The 10,930-nt window shown below is 50.8% G+C and overlaps 1 protein-coding gene across 1 annotated transcript in view; it reads right to left on the bottom strand.

Annotated features, from left to right (window-relative positions):
* LOC149339995 (cytochrome P450 4V2-like) overlaps window positions 1–9,846 on the bottom strand; it is a 36,161-nt gene extending 26,315 nt beyond the window's left edge. Inside the window, exon 1 of the mRNA XM_089548738.1 lies at window positions 9,632–9,846. The gene's annotated coding sequence lies outside the window, so the exon portion shown is untranslated. The remainder of the gene's footprint in view (window positions 1–9,631) is intronic.
* Between the last annotated feature and the right edge of the window lie 1,084 nt (window positions 9,847–10,930).

The following is a 10,930-nucleotide window of genomic DNA, read 5'->3' on the forward strand; positions in this document are numbered from 1 at the left end:
GTGTCTCTACGTAATATTAAAGGACTACACATTGCAGCATGACGACTCAGACTTCTTCCAAAAGTATCTCAATTTCCTTAAGTCTGAGGACTCGTATTTAACATCTAATTTAGACTCCTTTATGCAGGTGCTCGAAGAGTGCAATCCCAATACCTGTTAGTTTTTTAGCATGGCATTCGGAGGCTTGAATCATTCGATTGCCCACGATCAACTCTTCACTGCTCAGAAAAAATGGGGTACGGAAGTATTTAAGCGCAGTCTTTTGTGGGTGTTCTGCAGTTTTTCTTAACCTCCTCCTATGTTGCTTGGCGCGTAAACATATCTCCAGAAGCCAATAGGTCTTTACTAGATACAAGGTGGCCCTGGTTCTCGGTAAAGCCTGAGTCGCTTTGGGACGTTAAACCCCCGTAAACCATAAACTACATTTTTCAGCGGGGTGGATGGGGTGGGTAGCGAAATGCAACGAAATTTAAGAGATCTTGCGCTCCAGGTGGCTCGATATACAGATAGCTATCGTTAATATGCTGAAAGCGTTTGCAAAATGTTGTCTTGCGCACACTTTCTCCTTTGAGCTGCCGAAAGAAGATAACCCGCATATTTTAAACAAAAGCTGGTGTTTAAGGATGACCGAACGTGCTTGGAATATGGACCGAGTTCTACTAAATCTTTCCCTAATTTCCTTGCCGCCGCGTTTAAAAGCCATTCCAAAATAAAATAAAAAATTTCCTGTTTGTCGTTCATCCTTGGCAAAGTCATGCTACCACACCGGTGCGAAGAGCGTTCTCTCATGACTGAAACGACTTGCGGCGGCAGGTTTTTTCAGAGAACGTTTATCAGCGCGTGAGAAAATCACGTTCACTCCGGGAAGCAATGAGTGAAAGGGAAAGCAACAAACTGGGCGCTTGGATAAGAAAGGTCGTTCTTCTTCGCGTGCACCGCTTGACGCAGAATCTAAAGAATGCGGATTACATGGGGTGCAATTTGTTTTTGCATCGCTCTTGAAAATGAAACGCCCATGTTCTATTGTACAAAAAAAAGGCGTAGAGACTGCTTGCCGTACGAGAGCTGCTTCCACTGTGATGATAGCAACAGACCGAAGTTCGTCACCTGTGCATGCGCTCTTGCCTGTGATCTGCCATTTTCGTCAATAACATGAACTTGGGTCACATTAGGCACTGCGTGAACATGAAGCTTGAGAGAATAAGCGAGGATTTTCGCACTCCGCGCATTCGCAGCTGGCAGCACGCAGCGATCCCTGCGGAGGCCAGCCCGAATGTTCAGGCGCCACTATTTTGTACGGCTACCGAGACTAACTAGTGAGAGAGCTTGTTGAAGTTTGTTTTTTTTTTTTTACCAAAAAGGACGGTCACATGCACAAAAGCCAGTCTTTAGTGTCTTTATCAAACACGGAAGTGCGTTCCTCAGATGGCGCATGGTGGTTGGCTTCAGCGTTTATCTTTACGGTACACATGTCTGTAGAAGAAGTGGAGGGGGGGGGGGGGGGGGGGGGGGGGGGCGCTCTCTTAATAATCATTTATTCTGACGCTGTCGCCGATTTACGACCAGAAACGAGCTGTCCGCCTGGCGGCTGAAGCCGCGAAGAGACAATGTATCTTCGCCAGTCTTTAGTCGCGGAGGTCCCGTCCCCCGTCCCCTAGGCCTGCGTGCCAGGGACGGGGAGTAGGGGGCCTCCTACATCGGTGGAAATAAAAGTTGTTATCAATCAATCAATCACGCATGCACCAGGAATCGTGTAGTCGTATACTCTGTAAACAAAGAGCTCTTTAAAACTCTATATTTCGCTCTTGCAAAATACTCTTGTAACTAGCTTTCAGTGTTGTCCTCGATGACCATTGCTGCCGCTTTGTTTCCCAGCATCATCATCGGTGCGTTGAGGTTCCCGGAAACCAGCTCCGGCATGGACGAGGCGTCGACGACACGCAGCTTACTCACATTGCCAAGGACCCAGCAGAAAAATGTCACCGGGCTAATATTAGAGTCAATCCGAGTAATATGTAGCTTCTGATTTGAACGCGTATGAGAAACGAAAAATGTGCTCCGAAGTGACTCTTTATCAGCTTAAACTGAGTTTGCGGGTACCAAAAGTAAGCGGGACACCATGCCCCTATAGCGGTTATACATTGAACACGTTTTAATTCCTCACGGGTGCAAGCATGCGACGCGGTTGTTGCGTTTACCGCCAGCATTTTTTTTCAAATCTGCTCTCTGTCGCCATCTGGTGCTGCTTAGCAGCACCCACTAATTTACTGGAAGCATTCATTTTTAAGGCGGAAGCCTTTAATGCCTCATCGTTGTGAGCAGGAGTTGTCGACAGAAAATGTCACGCTTTTCAATTGGTCGAAATGCTCGTGACGTCACAGTGCGCGAATTTCAAATGGGGCCAATTGTACTCTGGCTAGTAACCATGCAACCAATCAAAGGGATCGTATAGTGATGCTCCAACTAAGTTGGACTGAGTTTAGTTAATTGCTTAATTAATCAATTAGCCTAATTAAGATAGAGGAGAATGAAGAGGTCAGAAGAAAGAGGAAAAGAAAAGACGCGCGCCGCAAAAACAGATAAGTACGATTAGAAAAAATTTATTTACATATGTACACATGCCAAGGTTACAAGATACATTCACATTTACAAAAACACATGACATTAAGTATGTAAGGTAAGCCAATTAAAGAGGTACCATAAACATTTCTAAGTAACTAACAGGAATGGGCAATGTAAAATAGGAATGCATATATACCGATTGACAGAAGAGCGAAAAGTCGATAATTAGACATTGAAACATTGAAAAGTTGACCTTAGCGCCAGTTTGGCCTAAAAACCAAGACAAGACGACCGTTATTAACAGAAATAAATTGGCATGACCATTGTCGGAGAAACTCTTCCTCACCCAAGAAAAAGAGTTCCTCGGACAAAAAACTGATTAGCTCCCGTCGGAGACGGCCGAGAATTGGCCACACAGCGCGGCGTCGAAAGCCACTAGCGACCGCGGCGCATCGACTGCGCCATAAACTAAAAAGACCTGCAACTATTAACAGGCGAGCAAAACGGCCGCTGGGGAAGCGGCCGCGGGAGACGAAGCACGAAATGCCCTGCCCACGAAATCCCGCATGAACCGCGCGCCAAAAGACACGCGCTACAACACAGGTGACTGTAGCGTGGCGATTAGATTCCGGGAGCGGGCAATTCGCACAGGTACTGGAGCGTAAAACACCCCATCGCTCTAACCGATCACAAGTAGGGAGCACTGCCCAGCCAAGTTTCCAGACAAAGTCGCGTAGATGGTCTGGGAGAGGTGTCGACGCTAAGCGCGCCCACTGAACGCGGCGCATAAGTGAGCGGCGAGCCGCCGGCACAACAGGCAACAATAGCGAGCCCATAATGTCCACCACACGGTCTGCGACGATGTTGACATCAGGTGCTACTGCTGTTACATGCCTGTAAAAGGCCACTGACGAGGCATAGAAAGCGGAAGGTTGCTCTGACTGAGGTCCATGATTAACAGGGGCCGCGGGATCCAAAAAGCGCAAAGAAGGGCCCAAAAAGTACCGAGTCAGGGTTCGCGCCGGAGACGCGTTTCCTAGCAGGATACGCAAAATACCCTTTAAAGCTAACAGCGAGGACGTAACAGACAAATTTGGAAAGGCAAAACCTCCTCTCTCCCGTGGTTGTCCAAGAACAGCACGAGCCACAAGCTCGGTACCGCCTGACCAAAAAAAAGAAAAAACTGTAGTCTGCACCCGCCTTATGACACGGAGGGGTGGTTTAACAGTATAGCAAAGGTACCAGAAGGCACCGAGAATGACTGACTGAACCAGGTAGCGCCTCTCAAGCAGAGGCAGGTCGAATGTCTGCGCCCTTCGCACACGAGCTGTAATGTCGTTGACGACCGAAGACCACACACCATCCCATATTCCAGCACAGTCGTAGGTCACACCTAAAATGCGCATCTGCGCGCACCACTGCAAAGGTATTGCAGATGAAATACGAGTCTGGGTAGACCCCACAAAAAAGTAACAACTCTTCGAGTAATTAAGAGCAGCTCCAGACAAGGAGGCGTACTCACGAAAAACATTTAGAGTTTCAAGCAAGCTGCGTTCATCAGCTAAGTACAGAGTGATGTCATCTGCATAAGCAGTGACGCGTACCGCTTCGCTCCCTGGCAAAGCCAGACCTCTAATAAGGGAGTGGCGATTCACTGTCAAGAGGAAAGGCTCTAATGCTAAGACAAACAAAAGGGGGGAGAGCGGACAACCTTGACGGACGCCACGGCGAACATCAAACGCGGTACTTTCCCGGCCATCGAGGAACAGAGTGCTTGAAATATCTCTGTACATCTCTTTAATGAGAAGCACGAAAGAAGCTGGGAAACCGAAAGCATCCAGCGTCCCGTAAATATACTCGTGCTCTAAAAAGTCGAACGCCTTCTCTTGATCAAGGGAAACAAGAAGACCCTGTGCGCGCCGCCGTAAAGTATACGTTAGGATGTCTCGCGTTACAGAAGATAAACTATGTATTTCACGGCCTGGGATGGAGCAAACCTGGTGGCAGGAAATAAGCAACGGGAGGAGAGACCGCAGACGACGAACGAGTAATTTTGCTAGTACTTTGTAATCTGAATTTAGTAGGGTGATAGGGCGCCAATCTGCCGGACATGTCGAGAAAGGAGACTTTTTGGGAATTAGGACAATGCGGCCTCTTTTGAATGATTCAGGGAAAACTTGCTGAGTGAAGCATAATTTTAGCACTTCCGAGAAAATGGGGCCTACAATATCCCAGAATTGTAAATAGAACTCCACAGGAAGGCCGTCTGGTCCAGGTGCTGAGCCTCGTTTCATGGAGTCCAACGCCTCCTTGATTTCCCTTGTTGTTGGCAGAGCCATAAGGCCGTCATGGAGTTCAGTGGAAACCTGAGGCAAGCCTGCTAAAAATGGGTTTGCGGAAACTACATTTCGATCAAGTAGAAGGAGCGACTGAGCAATACTGCTGAAATGGTTATAAAACGCACTGAAGTTCCTGCCACCTGGTTGGGACATAGACCCTGCGGTAGGTGTAAAGGCAGGGGCACCTTGAGGGGTCAACAGCTCTTGACGCGCAAAGCGAAGTACCTCGGGATGAGCAGTTGGACTGCGTCGACAACGCCATGCAGAAGCTGTCAAAGAGGAGGCACGTAAAAGGCGCTGTAGGCGCTCCGAAAGCTCCTCTTTCCATGCGCACATAAGCGACGAAGGCGACGGGGTGCGTTGAGCAATACGCAACTTCGCCGTCACCACGCGCACCTCATCTGACACGCGAGCCCTAAGGGCTCGACCAGATGCGGCGCGATGGTGACGCCACTGCTCCTTCAGACGGTCCCAGTCACCAGGCACGGCCCCAACAACCGAAAAACGCAAGACGCGCGTGAGCCCCTCTTTAGTGCTGGCGTCGTGAAGGATGCGTGCATCCAACCGCCATGGTCTCTGAGGAGATCCTGCAGCCGCCGGAACCGCGAGCGATAGAAGAAAAGGGCGGTGGTCTGATATGTGCACCGGCGAGGATGGTAGCATCATTACATTGGCTGCACACACTGTCCGCGAAAGGCTCGTCGGAACATACGCCCTGTCTAACCGACTCGCCGATAACCCGCGACGCCAAGTCCACACAAAGACGTTGCCATAGAGGAGCTCATAAGCGTCCGTGAGCATAAAATGGCTGACTAGGCGGCGCAACTCGCGCGCATTCCAGCCTGGCCTACCCCTACCAGGGCCTTGCACATCGGCGACCGTATCGAGCACGCAGTTGAAATCGCCCAACATCACAACATTACGCCCTCCAAGAAAATACACATCTAAATCTTTAAAGAATGCGTTTACCAAATTAGAATGAGCAGGCGCATAAATGCAAAGAATTCTCAGCTGAAGTGCGTTAAACGTGCAGTCGAACGCCAGCACGCGTCCAAGCGCATCGTAGATAACATGATGATCTCGCAAGAGTGAGCGGTTCAAAACGAGAACGCCAACGCCGCTAGAACGCGTGCTGGCGTACGAAAAGAAGGCATCGACGCCAAACCTACTCTTGAATTTCAACACGTCACTGAGGCGAAAAAAATTGGTTTCCTGCAGACAGACAATATCGCAACCCGAGGAACGAGCGAATGCGACCACCGCTGCCTGCTTCAAAACACTGCGGAACCCCTGTACGTTAAGAGTAATAATTTGAAGATGAGTCATTTTGGAAATGAAAAATTAAACCTGAAAAGTCGTGATGTTTAGGCAATACAAAGCGCGCCGCGAACGGCGCTAAACCACCTCACTTTTTGCGGAGGGTCGGACCAGAGGAGGCACGAGGCCTCCTTGGCCGACCGGCAGAATTGTCCGAGTCCGTAGTTGACGTATGTGGACGCTTTAAGCTTGAACTCAAAGCGACCATCTCAACATCGGAAGACTGTGCGCTGGAAGTGCTGGCGCTGGTCCTCGATGTCGAAGAGGACGGCGATTGCACAGGATCAGCGTCTGGAGATGATCTTGGCTCCTCTCCAAGCGATGTCGGCGACGACGACGGCGGCGTCGGGTCCTCCTCAGGCGTGATGACAGTCTCGTCAATGACGAGGTTGACTGAAGAGGCTGAGGATGGCAAGCTGCTGTCGTCACCGTCAACCTCAGCTATGTCGGTGTCCCTGCTCAAATCTGCAACGCTGGCCGCGGGCTGTAGCACGGGCTCCGAGAGGGGCACGTTCTCAGCATCATGGTTTTCCAGGGCCACAGTAGGCTCGACCCCCGTGGCATCAGGGACGCACGGAGAGACGGAGGCTGACGCAGCACGCACATTTACTGTCTGCTCACTTGGTGCAGTATTGGACGCATCAAGAGCAGACTCCGGTTCTTCAACGCAGTGAGGCTGGGACGCAGCGGAAGCAACCGTAACGGCGTCGGTGTTGGATGCGCCGGGCTTCTTGATGGTTTCAGCGGCTCCCTGAGCGGCCTGCGGGGGCGCAGGGCGGGCCGCAGCCTCCGAGTACGAGGGCTTGATGGCGCACGCCACGGTAGCGTGTGGATCGCCACAACGGCGACATGGGAGCACGCAACCTTGGCCTTGGTGCCCAAAGACCCCACAGCGGGCGCAGAAAGGAGCCGTACACTGTGCCCTGAAGTGCGCAGTGGACCCACAACGCCGGCAAACGCGCTGCATTCCCTTGTAGTCACAAGTCACGCGGTGGCCCGCGACCTTGATGTAGTTTGGTACGGGTGACTCCGGCTTCATCTCAATCCGCACATAACGGGTCCCGGTGGTGACAGTGGGACGCGACCCCATGACGCCGCGACTTATGTGCAGCACCTTGCCATAAGGGGAGAGAGCCTTGGCAAGGGCGTCACTAGGTACACGGGCGGGCAGAAAGAGGACAGTCACCTGGGTCACCTGCGGGCTCAGGGGAACGATGGCGACGCGTTCCTTGCCGATGATGAGGCAGGAAGCTTCAACGATTTTAGCCATGGCGGCTTCACTTTTCACAGTGACTTGGTAGTTGCGTCCACCGAAGTGCTGGACGCAATACACTTCTTCCAATCCAACAACGGAGGCTGTCGCATCGACGACATCCTCCGGACTAGCCCCCTCAGGGACGACAACATCAAAGGCAAGAGCCTTTGTAGGTGGCTGGCTCACCATATTGAGGCGCCCGCCAGCCGAAGGACACCTTAACAAAAGCGCACGTCCAAAGGCCGAACACCGGCCACCGACGCAAGCCGGCGGCCGGAACACACACCGCAGCGTCCACCAGCTAGCTAGCCAAGAGGCCGAGAAGCCGCGTTCGCTCCACCACCACGCACTTCTCCACTCAGTTCGACGTTGCTCGTTTCATATACGTTGTGTCGAACATCCTAGACAGTTGCAACAATTGGCAGGTGAATGACAGAACACGATGGATAGAAATACAATAATATAAATATGAAATAGCCTAATTAACCTTTCTAGTTAGACCGCATAAATCAATAAAACCGAGAACGAAATTGGTCGAGTTGGGGAATCGAACCAGGGTCTCCGGAGTGCGATACGAGCACGCTAGCCACTCCGTAATGCCAGCTGAATGGTTTGGAATGAACAAAGGCGCGTCTAGCTAATACGACGTCTTCGTTCACTCCCATCTTCGCCCTTTCCCTTAGGGCGAGGTGCAGGTGTCCACCCAGATATGCGAGAGAGATACATTTCCTTTCCTCAAAAAATAAATTTACCGTCCAGCAAGGCGTACAGCCGAATTGGCGATGGCGTTCTGTGGACTCCCTGGCAGCGTTGCAAGACGCTGTCGCGTTCCACTCTTACAGGCGAAGCTTAACATGTTAACCACACATCAGTAACACACGCAGACAGCCAATGGACGCGTCATTCGCTGGCAGCACTTAAATCATCATTCGCAACCACATTCGTGACAGAATGCTGTACTAAGGCTTTCGCCTTGCACCACTTTAGTCGCCAAAGTGACTCCTAATTTTTTGTAAACCGACCTATCCACCTTTTCCTCATTAAAATTTCCTTTCTCTCTCTCATTTTTGTAAACGCGGGGGTCGCGTCACTGATGTCAACCCATGTGAGCACTATAATGGGCAAAATAGACTAAGCGTAGAAGGCTGGGCTACTTGGTGGTTTGTAACATCATGACTCATCTTTCTAACGCACATAAAACACATGAAAAGAGTAGACTATTCACCCTCTGTTCGTGCGTTTTTTGTGGTCTGGAAAAATAAGTCATGGTGGTAAAATAGAGTTTAGATACCCTTGTCTTGTCTCCGCCATTCCACGTTTTGAAGCGAAAAGCTGCACTAGGTTATTCAACGCCGACTCTCGCGTGTGCTCCGTCGTTAGAAAAAGCCACAGCTGCGCATGCACCAAACCAAGCGCCGTCACCCGGAGCGCAGGTGGCCGCTGCTGCCGCAGCCGTCGTCGCCGCCGCGCGCTGACTCCGTGGTCTGAGCGCTGCCGCTTCTCCTCCTCGCCACCGTTTTACCCTTCACCGCTGCCGCGCGGTCGCCGCCGCCGTCCCAAGAGGAGAAAGTTCTTTCGCAAGGCGTTGCGAGAACGCGTGAGCGGCGGCGGCGGCCGTAGAAGAGGCGGCCATCCTCGCCACCGTTTGACCTTTCGCCGCAGCCGTGCGCAGTGCACATTTGAAAGGAGGGGTATATAAGGCGCGCTTGCCCATAGAACAGGCGCAGACACTCGCCTTGGAAGGAGAAGAAGAAGCAACAGTCGCACGGCGCACAAACACCGATCCAGAAGTGGTAGCTTGGGAGTTGGCTGAAAAGCAGCGAGAGCTTTTCGCTTATCCAGGCTTAACCTTAGCTAAGCCACAGCCAATTTTTTCTGCGTAACATCTGTAAACCACGCACTGGTTCGTTTATGCTCCAAAGTTTTTTATACAGCTCCAACGCAGTGAGGCCCGCTTCACTCGCTTTCCAGTTTCAGTGCTAGTTTATCCCTCAACCAAGCGAGAAATATTCAGGGGAACATTTATCTCTATAACCGAAGATTTACAAGTCAAAAGTTCTGGAAAGCACATACGACGTGGGGTGGCCGTAACTTGAACTGCTTGTCCAGAATATCTGCGCAAGCTTTCAACGCGACGGCTCGTGACACTCTTGTTTACCTGAGCTTGGCGTCCAGCACGGCTGTCGGGTGCGTCCCCATCGGCACCGTGCAGCACGGGTGCCATCCACTCTGCGACATCTGGCGCACTAAGCAGTTCAGGTAGGGGTCGCTCCACACGGGCCCCGCGTTCTCACAGCCGGGAACAGGAATCTCCCACAAGGTCACGTTGGTCCTCTTCATCGCTTCAGTGGTAAGCATCTGCACTGCGTGCTTGACACCTGATAAGGAAACGCGTGTGTTTTCGTACTGGACAAGAAGATGTGTGCTTGTTTGGAAGAATTAGCTGGGACGAAATTAGCCTGGGACGAAAAATACTATTTTTTTTATTCTATATTATCCTTACCCCCGGCCTGCGTTGCTCGAGCCAGTGATTACGAACAAGAAGAAACGATATAAAAAAATAAGCGAAATGAATTTTTTTACAGAATCCTAATCCTGCTTGGTTTCGCCCCCCTGCGACTGTATTTTGTAGCAATTCTTTCTCAATCGGGCCGTTCTTCCACTCCTCTAGTATTGGTAGCTACCACATGCGATGTCAACACTGATAGGAACGAACTAACATTTTCTTTCGCACCCACTCACAGAGAGATATAAACACTGTGTTTGGAAAGTAAACGAACTGAGACTTGTAATAAACTCTGTTTGCCGGGGCACTCGCGAATAGTTAAGAAAAAAATTAGGAGTCACTTTGGCGACTAAAGTGGTGCAAGGCGAAAGCCTGAGTACAGCATTCTGCCACGAATGTGGTTGTGAATGATGATTCAAGTGCTACCAGCGAATGACGCGTCCATTGGCTGTCTGCGTGTGTCACTGATGTGTGGTTAACACGTTAAGCTTCGCCTGTAAGAGTGGAACGCGACAGCGTCTTGCAACGCTGCCAGGGAGTCCACAGAACGCCATCGCCAATTCGGCTGTACGCCTTGCTGGACGGTAAATTTATTTTTTGAGGAAAGGAAATGTATCTCTCTCGCATATCTGGGTGGACACCTGCACCTCGCCGTAAGGGAAAGGGGGAAGATGGGAGTGAACGAAGACGCCGTATTAGCTAGACGCGCCTTTGTTCATTCCAAACCATTCAGCTGGCATTACGGAGTGGCTAGCGTGCTCGTATCGCACTCCGGAGACCCTGGTTCGATTCCCCAACTCGACCAATTTCGTTCTCGGTTTTATTGATTTATGCGGTCTAACTGGAAAGGTTAATTAGGCTATTTCATATTTATATCATTGTATTTCTATCCATCGTGTTCTGTCATTCACCTGTCAAATGTTGGAACTGTCTAGGATGTTCGACACAACG

The sequence above is a fragment of the Amblyomma mixtum genome, chromosome 6 (genome assembly GCF_055824585.1).
Source record: "Amblyomma mixtum isolate Tamu chromosome 6, ASM5582458v1, whole genome shotgun sequence".
Classification (NCBI taxonomy): domain Eukaryota; kingdom Metazoa; phylum Arthropoda; class Arachnida; order Ixodida; family Ixodidae; genus Amblyomma; species Amblyomma mixtum.